Below are 16,337 nucleotides of genomic sequence, written 5' to 3'. Positions count from 1 at the left end.
CATACACTTTGGTAAAGGTTGTTAAGGCTTCTAGATGTTATTTGGTAGGTGCTATTGTCATTGCATTTGTGCCTAGTACTACTGTAAAGTTTACTTTTTCTCAACAAGAAGTATCAGGTAGATGTAGACGAATCAACATGATCCAATAATTTAACATTGAGATGCAAATAAAAAAACTAGTAAGAGGTCAAGGTTTAGCTAAACTGATGGCTCAATCTAATTTAGATGCTAATCAGATAAATACGGTAACAGATGATCTCAGATCTAATTTATGTGACATGGACCACTGTGAGTGGTATGCTAATGTTATCTACTATCTACAACATATGGAAACTCCACCTCATTTGATTGAAAATGAGAAGAGGAGCACTAAATTACAAGAAATTAGGTACATAATTATCAAAGGCAGTTTGTGATGGAGAAATTTTGAGGGAATATTACTAAAATGTGTTGATTAAGAAAAACCTAAAGAAGTCTTGAGTGAAATGCATGCTAGAGTGTGTGGGGGACATTATATGGCTAAGACTACAACACACAAGGTAATGAGAGCTGGATTTTGGTGGCCATCCCTTTTTAAAGATGCTCAGATCATGGTTAGCAAATGTGATGAATGTCAAAGGTTTTCTAGAAAACTAAAATTCTTAGGTAATACTCCATTAAAACCAGTTGAGGTTCAAGCACCATTTACCAATGGGGTATGGATTTTGTAGGAGAGATCTCTCCTAAATCTAGCACTGGCTACTCCTGGATTTTAGTTTCTAGTGATTATTTTACAAAGTGGGTAGAAGCAATCCCTACAAGAAATGTGACTAGTAAAGTTGTCAACAACTTCTTGCTCAGTCACATTATTTCCAAATTTGGTTGTCCCCAGAAAAATGTAATAGATAATGCAATGTGCTTTAGATCTAAGGAATTCATAAAGTTCTATGAAAAATATAGAATTACTAGATCAACATCCTCCCCATATCATCCACAAGGAAATGGACAAGTTGAATCCACAAATAAAACCTTGTTGAAAGTTATAAAAAGGAGCTTGCATGATAACAAAAAGGCTTGGGATTCTAAGTTGTAGCTAGCAATATGGGGTGATAGGGTGACTATGAAGAAAGGTATTAGAGTGACCCCTTTTGATCTAGTATATGGAATTCAAGCAAGGGTGCCTCAAAATAAATTGTTAGGACTCTACAATTACATCCAATTGTATGATGAAGATATTACAGATGACATGCAAGAAAGGATGGATGAGCTTGTAGGATTAGTAGAAAAGAGAAAAGAAGCATCTCTTAGGAACCAAAGGTTGTAGTTACAAGTTAAGATATTATATGATAAGAGGATAGTAAGCAAAAATTTTGAAGATAGAGATTTAGTCCTAATGTGAAATGCCAAAATTGAGGAAAAAGGAAAACATGGTAAATTTGATCCTATTTAGTTAGGTCCCTATTTGATTGAAAACACTTGGGGAGAAGACTCTTATGTTCTCAAGGATTTTTCAGACAACATTCTTGAATTTCTAGTTCATGGACAGTTCTTAAAGAGGTATTTTTCTTGAAAAAATATTTGCTTCTTCCATGAACAATAGTTTAGGGTTTTCCTATACATTTGTAAATCCTTTTTTCTTTGTTTAGTTTCTTATATATAGTTTTCCTGTGTTTGTTGTTCTCCTAGAGTGTTCAATTTGTGCGGAATCTTTGTGATCTACTTCTCCCAAAAATTTTGAGCCCTCTTTTGAATTTAGATAATTCAATGTCCCTAGATAGAGCCAATATTGATCTAACTTTTTGCAAGATAAAATATCCCCAATCTAGGTATAAAAAATTAGAATTGAATCCTTTAATAAAGAATAGGGTTTTTGGTCTCTAGTCCTGCAAATTTGTTAACCTTTGAAAACATTTGTTAAACCCTAGGTCTCATTCCTTTTAAAAAAAATTTGGGGTGCAAATTTTTTTTAAAATGTGAATATTCTATATCCAATTCAAATCTTTCATGCCCCTAAGTGGCCATTTTCTTCGATGTTTTCCACTATCAGATCCTTGTAAGATCTACAGTAGTCGCATCATCACTATAGAAAGTTGCTAGTGTTTTACCCTATGCGACATAGTGACTACCACAAAATTGAAGGGCAGTGCTATAAAATAGAGGTGCAATGATCAAAGATTGCATTGTGTCAGAATTGTTTGATCATGTTTTTCATGTTAGAGCTATCAAAACTGAAAAAAGGACCAGAATAATGAAGTACAAAAGGCATAAAAAAAAATCTAATTTTTTTGATTGGTCACCATGTCGCTATCAAAAAATTTTTGCACTATGCTAGTAGTGACATGGCACCTTAATGAAAAATATAGATGACGATTACTTTTAAGTTTTTTGGTGACCATAAACTTCCTAAGTTGCATGGTTGATGTGAAATTTTATTATTCTTTCAGAAGCACTAATTAGAGTAATAATGATTTGACATGTATTTGTCTTTCCAACACCAAATTTTTAACAAGGCACCAAAGGTCACTATGTCACAATCAAAAAATGAACGAGCTCATCAATAGTGACATAGTGCCCAGTTGAAAAGTGATAGTGTAGAAATAGTTTCATAGGGTTGACCACAGACATTTTCTTTGTCAAATATGAGTCATGCAACCTTTGGACATGGTGGCACCTAGTTGGATATGTATTGTGCACTAGAAAAAGCTAAGACACTGGAGGTCACTATGTCATTGTCGAGAAATTTTTGCACCTCACCATTAGAAACATAGTGCCCAACCAAGAAATGAAGACATGGTGGGACCTAAGTAACATGGTAATGCCACTAGGATTAAAATATGAATTTATATGCCAGTTATACAAGATATCCTTATGTCATTAATGACCTCAACCCATGCCCCATTCATAAATTAGATGAAAGATTCTGATTGTTTGACCAAGCCTAGATCAATGCTTGTCACTACCTCACTATGGAAAGATGTGCACTTTTTACTCTATGCAACATAGCAACCAAGGGACCCACCACATCTTATGAATTTCAAGTAATTTTCTCACCCTCAGATCAATTTCAAATCTACCACCATCACTATCTCACCATGATAAGTTGCTCAAATGATATGTATAGCTACATAGCAACTAGGGGCCCACCATATTTCTCGTAAATTACACTTCAAATATCCTCCACATGGTCAATACAGAATCAATGATTGCCACTACTGTGCTATAGAAAGATGCTTACTCTTTATGTATAGCCAGGTAGTGATAGGATGACACACGTCCTCAGTCATCAGTGGGTCTAGATTGAAATGACAACAATGAAGGAGATATAAACATGGCTAAATCTCATTGGGGTGATTATGTCAAGTAGAACTTGAGTCAGCTTTGCTTGCATCCCTGGATTGTAGGATTTTTTGAAAATCAACAGTGTGAATTTCAATAAAGAAGGTGGTGTCACTCTATGCATTTGTGAGGAATGAAAGCTTCATATGTGAAAGGAAAACATATTATAATACAAAAGATTTCACCAGTTCCTTCTCATGCAAACAAAGATTGCAACTTTTATGAGTAGAAGCCATTGCTAAGAAGATTGTGTTGAGCCTAGCAAGAACGTGAAGTAGTTTCCCATTGTTTGTGAGCTATTGTAGAATTTCAAAGAAGAACAAGCTTATAAGTAAATACTTATACATTATAACCTCTATAGCATTTCAATTTCTAAGAATTAAAGTCAACATGCCTCCAAAGAAGGTGTTTTTTGGTCAAGAGAATTATTTGGATAGGAATGTCCATGATGATTTTCTTAAGCTACTCCTTAACTCCTCTATTGAAAAGTACAAGTTAAAAAGCTAACATCATTAAACCCTAGGTTGAGAATAGTAGATGGATTGTATGACAAGGGGAATTGGGTCTAGGATGCTAATACCTCTCAAACTAGTCTAGATTTGTTAAAGAAATGGTTTTTAGAGAGGAACTTGTTTGCCCCACGTGCCAATATCTGGAATTTTTATTTAGGGAAATTGGTGGTTCCTATTGTCTTTATGGACTATGATCTCCTTGAGGCTATGGCAGAAAACTATGACCAATCCATTAGAGTAGTGAGAAGAACTAATGGTGAAATCCTAATTATAGTCAACACAAATGAAATTAGGGAAGTTTTTGGTTTAGGACCTCTCACTAATTATCATGTGCCCATTGATTTGAAAGGGTTATAAAAGGAATACATGTCTAAGAAGGATGTAGTTAGGCAAGGTGCACTAAAGGGACATATAGGAAAAATTGGAACTCTGCCAGAAATAACAACATCCTCTAGGGAACCTTTCAAAAGGTCATACTTTAATACCAGGGCTATGGAGATATATAGGACCCTGTGCAAAGTTTTTAGGAAAGATGAAGAGGAGTTTATGCCTATGGATTTTATGTACATGATTACTTAGATTTCCTCTTTTGGTGTGGTCATAAATTTTTATTTTGCTTCTTACTTAGCTGGGGAAATTCACAATGGACTAATTGGGATCACTAAGGGCAAGGTGGAAAATACTTTTGGCCACTATTCTTTGATGATGCACATTTTTTTTTTTAAAAGAGAAACATATTTTGGAAAAGAGATGTAGTTGAATAGGAAACAAGATGGGGAAGCATTGCCAGTCCAATTATGGAGTGCATAGATGACCTAGGAAGCAAAGAAAGCTAGTTTTGTTAGATTTGATAGATATTTTGCTTCAAAACCGAGATGTTTATTATTGATTGACAATCATAGAATCCCCAAGACATTGGAAAGTCTTATTAGGCCCTTAGAAAATCCTATTGGTTTGAAGGTTTTGAACAATTGAGGAGACATCATCCCATATTTAGTCTCAACTATTATAAGGATTTATGGTTTCAAAGGAGAGCCCCATGTACTAGCTTACTGTTAGAAAGGTTAATCTTTCCTTGGATATATTAATTGGGATATTCCAAGGGTCCCTAAATGTAGTTTTTCCTCTTGTACACATGTGGAGGACATGTCATTATTTGTCCTTTATTCCACATGTAAGGACAACTCTTGTTTATTTCTTTATTTAGTTTATCCTCCTTAAGAGGATTGTGACACTTTGCACACACCTATTATGAATTAGGCATTCATAGAAATGGGAGTTACAAATGCAACTCCTCTCTCATCTCTATATAAGTGATGCTCCTCATTCTTTCTTCTTCACTCTTAGCACTTGATGTTATTGTATTGAGCTACTTTTGCTCCAACACTCTCTCTCTCTCTTCTCTAGGCATTTGCCTTCATTCATAATACTCACAAGGGGTTTTCTTTGCTTTCCCCTTATAAATCCTTGTCTCCATTGTTGAACCATCTTGGTGTATGCTCTTGGAGTTGCTTATCTTATGGTAACATTGTTTCACACTTAACTTACTTGGATTGTTTCTCATTCCTTGCTCAACATTATCATTTCTTACATGGCATCAGAGCTTGGCTATCTAATCCTTGTTTTAAGTTTTGTGTTTAAGGTTGCCATTCATTGGAGCACACCTTATTTGGAGACGTTATTGAGAGAAGAAGTTTGTGTTGTGGTTTTAGCTCATTTTAACATATCTTGTGTATGCAGGTTTCATATTTTTTTTTTTTACTAACCCTCTTTGGAAGGCTTGCCGCCAAAGGGTTTTCTTATAAAATTTCATTTTTTTTTCCTTGTTTTGGAAGGCATGCCGCCAAAACAAGAAGTATTACATGAGTAAAGTTTTCAATAAGTCTATAATTTTCTTACTCCTTAAAAAAAAAAAAAAAAATTTCCTATATTGTTTTTCTTCATACTATAATCTATATTGGTGTCTTTAAATTTTTTTTCATACTATACTATTATCATTTCTTATTATTATAATTTACTTGCTTAATATTTTTTACATTTTCATGTCTTAATCATGCATAGCACGAATCTTCTTATTTAAATTTTTGTGGGAGGGTGCGCCACCCGCGAACCCTCGTGCGCCACCCGCGCACTGTCGCGAGCCGTCAGCGCCGCCACCTACACTCATCATCGCCGCGCACCCTCAGCACCACTGCGTATCCTCAGTGCTGCCACATGCCATCAGTGCCACCACACACCACCTGCGACCAACCCTACGTCCACTGCCGCGCACGCAAAACTCCACTTGCAAACCCTCCGTGCAGACCCATCGCTAGTTTTTGAAACACTTTGGACCCACCACTCCCGCCGCCTCCTTCAAACCCTCATCCACGAGCCATGGGCCGTTAGCATTCTGCCTGGCCCAACGTAAACCCTAAGGCACGACCTGGGTTCAGGCCATGCATTAAATGCCGCCTGCGCAGCCACACCACCCGCTCGGCGTCATCCTTATCCTTATTTCATTTAAACTGCATTTTTTTTATTTGAATCCTCCACTTTGTTTGATACACCTTTCTTCAAAACTTATTTTTTTTTTTATAAGCAACCCTAAAATAAAAAAGATTTATTTTTAAAAAAAAGTTTATTTTAAAAAAAAAAGAATTGTTCATTCATTTTTTTTTATCAAAAAAAAACAAAACAAACTTTTTTCATTTTATAATTTTTTTTACTCTATTTTTTTTTAAAAATATATATATATTATTAATTTTATATATAAAAGACATCATTTTTTTAATTTTGATTTTCAAATTAAGGAATTTTTTTTAAAAAGGAATTTTTTTTTTTTTGTAATCATGTCAACCTTAATTCCAGAAATAAAACTTAATTATTCTAATTATCATTCTTGGAAAACTCATATCTCATTTATTTTTCATTTTAAACACCTCTTCGAAATAGCCACTGATCCTTCTCTGGAACTTGGTTCAGCGGCTACCCAAGACGAGAAAGATAATTGGAAATCTAAAAATGAAGAAGCTTTAGGGTTAATTGGTATTTCCATTTTTCCAAATTTATATGTGTTAATTGCTCACTGTTCTAAAGCTCATGATGCATGGTCCATCTTGAAAACCAAGTATGACAGTGGAGATGAATACCACAAAATACAGTTGCAGGATCAACTTGAAGATCTCAGGTATGCAGATTTTAAAAGTATGGATGAATTTCTATTAAAATTTGATTCTCTTAAAAGCCAAATTATTGCCTTAGGTGTTCAATTAGAGGACATTCATTTAATTCATCTTATTCTTAAAAAGTGTCATCCTAGACAGTTTCAACAGTTTATAACTAATATTCATGCACAACTTGCTATTCCTACTTTAACTTCTTAGTTAACTTATGTTATTTTTCAAACTTTATTAAGACAGGAAGAAGCTAAGCTAATTCAGTTTGGTACCCTTAAATCAACTGAACATGCATTTGTGTCTAGAAATTCAAATACTAATTCTTGTTCTAATAATAATAATAATAACCACAAACAATATAATACTAATTCAAATAATTCCAACAATAAATTTCATGTGAAATATAATAATAATACCAATCATCCTAATAACACTCGCCATACTAATAATCAAAGGAATCATTCCAATTCCAAACCTCATTGTTCCTATTGTGGCAAAGATGGTCATATTGTCAATAACTGTTTTAAAAAGAAAAATGATAAAAAACCTATGAATAATAGTACAAATAATCAAAACTCAAATCATAAAAAAGGTAACTCTATTGGTTTTAATACTCGTCATGCTTTTAATTGTAGCTTTAATCTTTGTAGACCTTTAGAATGGATTGTTGATAGTGGTGAATCACAACATGTAACCTCTCATAAAGAAATTTTTGATTCTTTACAACCTGATATTGCTAACATTCCTATTCAGTTAGCTAATAATCAGACTTGTAAAGTTGAAGGATTAGGTGATGTTACTATTCCTAATGGTAAATTGCATGATGTATTATATGTACCTAACTTGAAAACTAATCTGTTTTCTGTTTCACAGTTATGTCAGGACTATAAAGTTGAATTCTACAAAGATACATGTTATATCATAGATCCTCAAACTCTAAAATTGATTGCTCATGCTAAAATGGATAATGACAATTTGTTTAAATTCCATGAATTTGCTACTTCACGATATTCACTACATACTTCTATTGATTTCAATATATGGCATGAAAGACTTGGCCATTTAAATTCCAATTATATTACTTTCATGCAAAAGCATAATATGGTTGATGGCTTGCCTAACATTATTCCTTCCAAGATTTCCTGTACAGGTTGTATGAGTGGTAAGATGCATAGGGAGCCCTTTCCAAGTGGAAAATCATGGCAGGCAACTCATAAGTTGCATCTTATCCATAGTGATCTTTTGGGTCCCATGGAGAATACCTCCATCCAAGGTTCTTGGTATGCACTTACCTTTGTTGACGATTTTTCTAGACGAACTTGGATCTATTTTTTGCATAGCAAGGATCAAGTTCTTGATATATTTATTGAATTTCAGTTATATGTTGAACAACAATCTGGTTTTAAACTTAAAATTCTTAGAACTAATAATGGAAAAGAATATGTGAATAATGCTTTTCATTCTTATTTGAAATCATGTGGAATTAAACACGAGCTTACTATTCCTTATACACCACAACAAAATGGTGTGGCGGAAAGAAAGCATCAGACCATTGTTGAAATGGCTAGAAGCATGTTGCATGCTAAGAATCTGCATTATAAATTTTGGGTTGAAGCCATGTTTTGTGCAACTTATATTCTTAATCAGACTCCTACCAAAGCTCTCAAGCTTATCACTCCAGAAGAGGCTTGGTCTGGTAGGAAACCTAATTTACATCATTTATGGATTTTTGGTTCTATTGCTTATGTTCATACTCCTAAACAAAAAAGGCATAAATTAGATGCTAAGTCATCTCCTTATATGTTTGTTGGTTATGATGAAAACACTAAAGGTTATCGTGTTTATGATTCCACTACTAACAAAGTTCAAGTTGCTAGAGATGTTTGTATTGCAGAAAATGAAGTTCATGATTGTTCTACTACACATGATGCATAATACAGTGGCACTAAAATTGTGCTGGTGGAGGACCAACCTCCTCTCAACCCTACTCCTCCTCTTAATCCTTCAAATCAAGTACCACCTATTATTTCTGCACCTACACCTCATGATATTCAAGTAGATACTAATGATACTTTTATTACTAATGATTCTTCCTCTAGTGATAATTCCATTACAACTAAATGCAAACCTAAATGGGCTCAAAACTTAATCAATGAAGGTGATGATTACATTTCTAGATCTAGTGGAATTAAACATAGAAGGATTAATTATTTTAATTATGCTTTGATGACTACTATTATGAATTCTAACGATCCTAAGTCTTTTGATCAAGCTAACTCTCAACCTCATTGGCAAAAAGCCATGCAAGAGGAATATGATTCTTTAATTGCTAATCAAACTTGGGACTTAGTCAAATTACCTCATGGCAAGAATATAGTTTCATGTAAATGGTTATACAAAACAAATTTGAATACTAATAATGAAATTAGTAAATTTAAGGCTAGACTAGTTGCTAGAGGTTTTTCACAAATTGAAGGATTAGACTATAATGGAACTTTTGCTCCTGTTGCTAAGATGCCTACTATCAAATTAGTTCTTGCTTTAGCATCTAAACTAAATTGGCCCATTCATCTAATGGATGTTAAAAGTGCCTTCTTAAATGGTGATTTACATGGAGAAATCTATATGGCTCAACCTCAAGGATTTTTTAAGAAAGGTAGTGAAAATCTGGTTTGCAAATTGAACAAATCTATTTATGGTCTTAAACAATCACCTAGAGAATGGTATTCTAAAATTAATTCTTTCTTTATTTCTCAAGGTTTTGCTAGAAGTCAGAATGATCCAAATTCGTATATTAAACATACTAACGATGACATTATTATTGTTATTGTTTATGTAGATGATCTAATACTCACTTCTAATTTAGACACTTTGATTTCTAATATCAAATTCCAACTTAAACAAAAATTTTAGATGACTGATTTAGGTATCTTACATTACTTCTTAGGTATGCAAATTTTCCAAACTCCTAAAGGTATCTTTCTTTCTCAAAGCAAGTATGCTTATGATCTTTTAGAAAAATTTAAGATGAATGACTCTAACCATGTTTCAATTCCATGTGAATTAGGAACCAAATTAATGAATGATATGAATACTCCTTTTGTTGATGAAACTTTGTATAGATAGTTGGTAGGAAGTTTAAATTATTTAACTCTTACTAGACTTGATATTGCTTATAGTGTTGGTTTAGTTTCTCGATTTATGTCTAAACCTCAACAAACTCATTTTAAAGTTGCTAAATGAATCTTAAGGTACATTAAAGGAACTAATAATGTGGGATTATTTTATGATGCAAATTCTGAATTTATTTTACATGGCTATACTGACTCTGATCTAGGTGGAGATCCCAATGATGGGAAGTCCACTTGTGGTTATTGTTTCTTTGTTGGTTCAGGTGCAATTTCTTGGAAAAGCAAAAAAGAACACTCTATTTCCCTTTGCTCAACTGAAGCTGAATACAAAGGTTGTACCAATGCAGCTAAGGAAGCTTTATGGATTAGAAGACTTCTTGATGATTTGGGTCTACCTCAATAATCACCTACACCTATACATTGTGACAATCAAAGTGCTATTGCCTTGGCAAAGAATCCAGTTTATCATGCACGAACCAAACATATTTCACTTCAAAATCACTTCATTTGAGAACAAGTTGAAGACAAGAAAATTATTCTTCTTTATTGTAAAGGAGAAGATCAAGTGGCTGATATTTCAACCAAACCACTTTCTAAAGAGAGATTTCAGTTCCATTGTAAAAATTTGGGTTTACAACCCGTTGATGTAAACTCCCCAAGTAAAGATTAAGGGGGGGTGTTAGAAAAGTTAATCTTTCCTTGGATATATTAATTGGGATATTCCAAGGGTCCCTAAATGTAGTTTGTCCTCTTGTACACATGTGGAGGACATGTCATTGTTTGTCCTCTATTCCACATGTAAGGACAACTCTTGTTTATTTCTTTATTTATTTTATCCTCCTTAAGAGGATTGTGACACTTTGCACACACCTATTATGAATGCGGCATTCATAGAAATGGGAGTTACAAATGCAACTCCTCTCTCATCTCTATATAAGAGATGCTCCTCCTTCTTTCTTCTTCACTCTTAGCACTTGATGTTATTGTATTGAGCTACTTTTTCTCCAACACTCTCTCTCTCTCTTCTCTAGGCATTTGTCTTCATTCATAATACTCACAAGGGGTTTTCTTTGCTTTCCCCTTATAAATCCTTGTCTCCATTGTTGAACCATCTTGGTGTATGCTCTTGGAGTTGCTTATCTTATGGTAACATTGTTTCACACTTAACTTACTTGGATTGTTTCTCATTCCTTGCTCAACATTATCATTTCTTACACTTACCAAGTGCCCTTAAAGGTAGGAGTAGCTGAATTTTTGTGGTAGTTGGGAGGGTTAGAGGAAACCTTTTTGTTAAAGAGAGGAAGGGGGTCAATTTTTCCTAATTGTATAGTGGCCCATCAATTTGTAATCACAAAAGGGGGTTGGCTTTCTCTACACAAGATTTTGGATCCTTATAAGATGGCTATTTCTCACCCTTGCTTTTGTGATTCTAAGGGATTTTATCATTTGACTTTGAGGCATAGAATTAAGCTTGGTAAAATTGAGCATGAATTCTATTTTCCTGAAGACATAATAAGAAATGAATATTCCTTGCAAGAGTAGGAGACTAGAAAGGAAAAGTGGAGAGTCTTCTCTAAAGTTTTGGATTTCATTCATTGTTTTGATGCAAATTATAGTCCTTTAGACAATGTTGTTACAAATATAGATAAGATGAATAAACTTATGAATACCTTTCCTAAAATAATGGAGGCAATGAATGAAAATAAGTAATTTTTTATTAAATTTTACCTAGATAAGGCCAAGGAAGTAATGAGAAGACTGAGTTTTACTCCCAATATAGGGGTAGGTTAATTGACTATCCAGAGAAGGCCAGGGTATACTATCATTCATAATAAAAGGACCACTATGGACAAAGGTAAACAAATTATTGAGTCCACTAATGCTATCTTGGTAGAGAGGCCTCCTAAGCCCTCCCTTAAGAGGTGGAAAACAATAAGGGAAGAGGATCCTCATGTTGAGGAATACTCACCTTGACAGACCCCCATGAGAATTGAGGAATAACAACTTATTCAAGATCAAATTGAATAGTTGGGATCTCAAGAGGGAGTTTTAATTACACAATCAAAAATAGATGAAGGAAACCCCTAAGAGCCTCTTGTGCCAATTTTTGAGTTGACCATCGCAGATTACAAAGGAAGGAAATTAGACCCTATATTAGAACAAGCTAGTCAAAAATTTCTATTAGATGATAACTTTGTCAAATCTAGGGCTTTTTTTCAATTTACATGGAGAGCCAACATGTACAAATTTGAAGAAAGATACAACAAGTTGTGAATAGAGCATCCTAAGCTAGAGGAGGTAGCCTTCCCAAATCAAATAAAAGAATAGATGATTCAAGAGTTACAAAACATAACCCCTAAAGAGGGGAGACAGATGGTGAAGGCCTCAAATATTTTATTGTTACCTAATTAGGATATTGTTGATGCCTTGATTTTTAATTCTATTTCAAATAAGCTAGATTTTCCAAGACCCAAACAAGAAGGAATTCACAGGGACTACATTTAGTTAAGACGGGGCTACTCTAGTTATATGGTCTATAGGGAAGGGATGAAGAGATACCCATTATAGCTAGATGAGTCTAGATTGATGGGTGTGGATACATCTCAATTTGTTTTGGCCACTACCAAAAAGGAAGAAAAGGCCATGTTTGAATTGCAAAGTAAATATGAAAGTGTTCTGGAAGCTTACAATAAAGAAATTCAAAAGAGTATTGAACTTGAAAATAAAGTAATTGGTAGATCTACAAGACCAAGGATAACATATCCATGTTCCCTAGTGGAACCTTTTAAATCCATTCCTCTCATAGAGATGCCAGATACCCCACAAAGGCCACAATATTACACTGTAGAAGACTTTGAAGAAGAAAAGAGCAAGTTGTGGGCCTTACATGTAGAATTGAATGTACAATATGAAGATAAATTGAGAAAAGCTCTCACATATTTGGGGGGTAAAATTGAATGGCCATTAGTTTATGATCAATTGGCTAGAGTGATAGGCACATGGGAAAAATTGTAAGCAAGTGATGAGGCTCTAAGGCATTTTCTCAATAAATGGGTAAGAAGAAGGAAGGAAATGACATTTTTATGTTATTCTATGATAAAAGTCTCACATGATCAAATTGAAAAGACTTTTGATATTGTTTCTAATCTTCCTAATTTTGAGAATAAGAGAATTCATCTATAGAGAATAATAGTTGGCTATTTAAATAAATATAAGAGCCAAAAGTTTAGTTTATTTCCTCATGCCCTAGATAGAGGGAATAATTTTAAAAATAAAGATGAATGGGCTAAGGAACTTGATGATTTATTTTTTCTAAGGATGAATAAAATTATCAATGAAACAATGCATGCATGGTGGGCTACCACAATAGAGGAAATAGTAAAAGCCCAAATATTCTTTTAGTCTTTGAAACACGAATTTTTTGCTATTGATAGGGAAACTAAATATATTATCAAGAAACAACATGATATTCTACATTTTGAATGGCTAGATGATACACTTTATGACAAGTGGATGGCAGATATTGCTTCTGGTGAGAAACTAGAAGAAGTTGAAGTGATAATGATGAAGTACATGAAGATGAATTATAAATTATTGATCCACTTCCATTAGCACCTGAAGAAAAAGAAGACAAAGAAGGGAAATCATCTCATGCTAAAGATGCAATGGATCAGTTAGATGATGTAGCAAAGATAGAATCAAGAATAACTATCACCTTGGTAACACATGATGATATGAGTGAAAATGCCAGAGTGGAGGTGAAGCTGTATGAATCAAAGCCTAACACATCAGTGACAAGTCTAATAGCTACATATGTTGAGGATTTAGAATGAATAAAGACTAATCACAAGATTCCCAACATCCAAGGATGTAACAAGAAAAGGGGCCTACCAAAAGAATAATATGATGCTACATTCTTGTTACTTGAAATCTTGTCTTTTTCTATTAAGAAAAATGTAAATATCTTTGTAAAAGGACACCTGTCAATTCTCTATGCCTGAAGCTTGTTGCATCTCACATTATATAAGTGAGATTCCAAGGTTTTATTTCTAATGCATTTTAGTATTACACTTAGGATTTTTTCAGTCCAATATTTGAGAAACTTTATGATATGTCTTCTCTGCATATTTTTTGAGAATACATCAATATGGAATGGTCTTGATGTTTTTTTCTAAAGTCATTCTAAGTTTACTACAATTGTATACAATTTTCAAGGAAAATTAATACAAATTTTGAGCTATCCCTATATCAATTCTTATTGAATTGTGTCTCCTTTTCTGTTACTTGGTTATTTTGAGATTGTGTGAGTAAAGCTTACTCAATTGAATTCAATTCATTTAGGTTGTATGTTAGTTCATTATTGCTATTAATTCAATGAATTAAGTAAAAGCTATGATGAAGTTAATGAGATTGTTGTGGAAATAGAAAGGATGTCTGTAAGGATGAATTCAATTAAGAATTGCTGATAATATTTTTTTGTAAGGCAACAAATCAAATCCATAAAATTGCAATAGACTCTAAATCCCAATGGAATAGGCACTGATCCAATTTATCTAGGATGCAAATAGGTAGATTATAAATGAAAATCAATTCTAAAATCACAATTAACTTTATTTTCTTTTCTTGAAGATCTTAAAAGATGGTCAATACTTGTTTGCATGGAATGTTCTAGCTTTATTCAGCCACTATTGTTGAGAATACTTGCAAATCTATAGAAGAATTTATGAACAAATCTACTATATGGGATTTATTTTGTTTAAAATGCTAAAATTAGATATGTATTTGTGGATTTAAGATGAGAATTAGGATAAAACAAATATAGTTCTCATACAACAACAATCAAATTGAATTATGCCTTGGGTATACCCACCCTGGTTATGCAGAGCCTAAAAAATAGAAAAGCATCCTTGGTTTTATTGAAGTTGGTCCAAATGGTTTGCACATAGAATTGTTAATAGGAAGTGGCTAATCCTTAGATTGTGTGGGTATTATCAATTTGGTGTTAAGAATTTTTTTGTTCAGTAGTCTTAAACACCAACAAGAGTAACACAAAAATGTAATTTCTTTTCTTCTTTTACCTAACGTATTAACAATGGGTTTCAAAGTCTCTTCATTGGCCTTAATTTATTCCCACATTCTTACAAACCTAGCTAGCTACTCATACAATGCTAGCCATTCAATTTTGTCTACCAGATGCATGAGAGCCTTTTTAAATTTTTCTTCATATTGCACATTCAGCTTTACATGCAATGCCCATAGTTTTCTCTTTTCTTCTTCAAAGTCTTCAACTATGTATTATTGTGGCCTTTGTGGAGTATCTGCCATTTCTATGAGAGGAATGGATTTACAAGGCTCCACTAGAGAGTGAGGATATGTAATCCTTGTCCTAGAAGACCTCCCCATTACCTTATTTTCAAGTTCAATTCTTTTCTAAATTTCTTTATTATAAGCCTCCAAAACTCTCTCATATTTACTCTACAATCCAAACTTTGTCTTTTCTTCTTTCTCTGTAATAGCCAAAACTAAATGAGATGTTTCAATGTTCATATGTGCAACTGCTATGTGGGAGGTATCTACTACCCTTTTGATAATTATGTTTCCAATAATCCCAATACTATCTAATTGCAAAGACATTATTCTGGACCCTTTCCTGAGTGACCAAATGACCAAAGCAGGTTGGTCTTCACTAAACCTAGTACCTATGAATTGCTTTTTTTTTTGATCCTGTAGGTCCAACTTATTTGAAATAGAATTAAAAACTAAAGCATCTACTATATCCCAATTGGATAGCAGTAAAATACCTGATGCTCTCACAATTTCTCTCCATTCCTCAAGGGTCAAGCTATGAAACTCCTTTATCATTTCATCTTTTATTTGTGTTTGAATGGCTACATCTTCAATCTCTAGATGCTTAGCCTTCAATTTATTACATATTTCCTTGTATTTTCTTATGTTTTTCTTCCATGAAAATTGATGGAAGGCTTTGGAATTAACAAAACTATCATCTAACAAAAATTGATGACTAGCTTGCTCTATCATAGGGTCTAGTTCCCTTCCCTTAAAATATGCCATTTTCAACTCAAGGCTTGGCATAGGGGGCTCTTGGGGATTTCCCTCATCTAATTCTACCTAGGTAATACAAATTCCTCCTTGGGACCCCAGCTATTCAATCTATTCTCTAGTGAATTGTTCCTCTCCAATTTGTAATGGGGATTGTGTAG

The sequence above is a fragment of the Cupressus sempervirens genome, chromosome 8, assembly GCF_028749045.1.
Source record: "Cupressus sempervirens isolate cs-2001-9-10 chromosome 8, ASM2874904v1, whole genome shotgun sequence".
Lineage (NCBI taxonomy): Eukaryota > Viridiplantae > Streptophyta > Pinopsida > Cupressales > Cupressaceae > Cupressus > Cupressus sempervirens.
Note: the sequence above shows the minus strand (reverse complement) of the source record.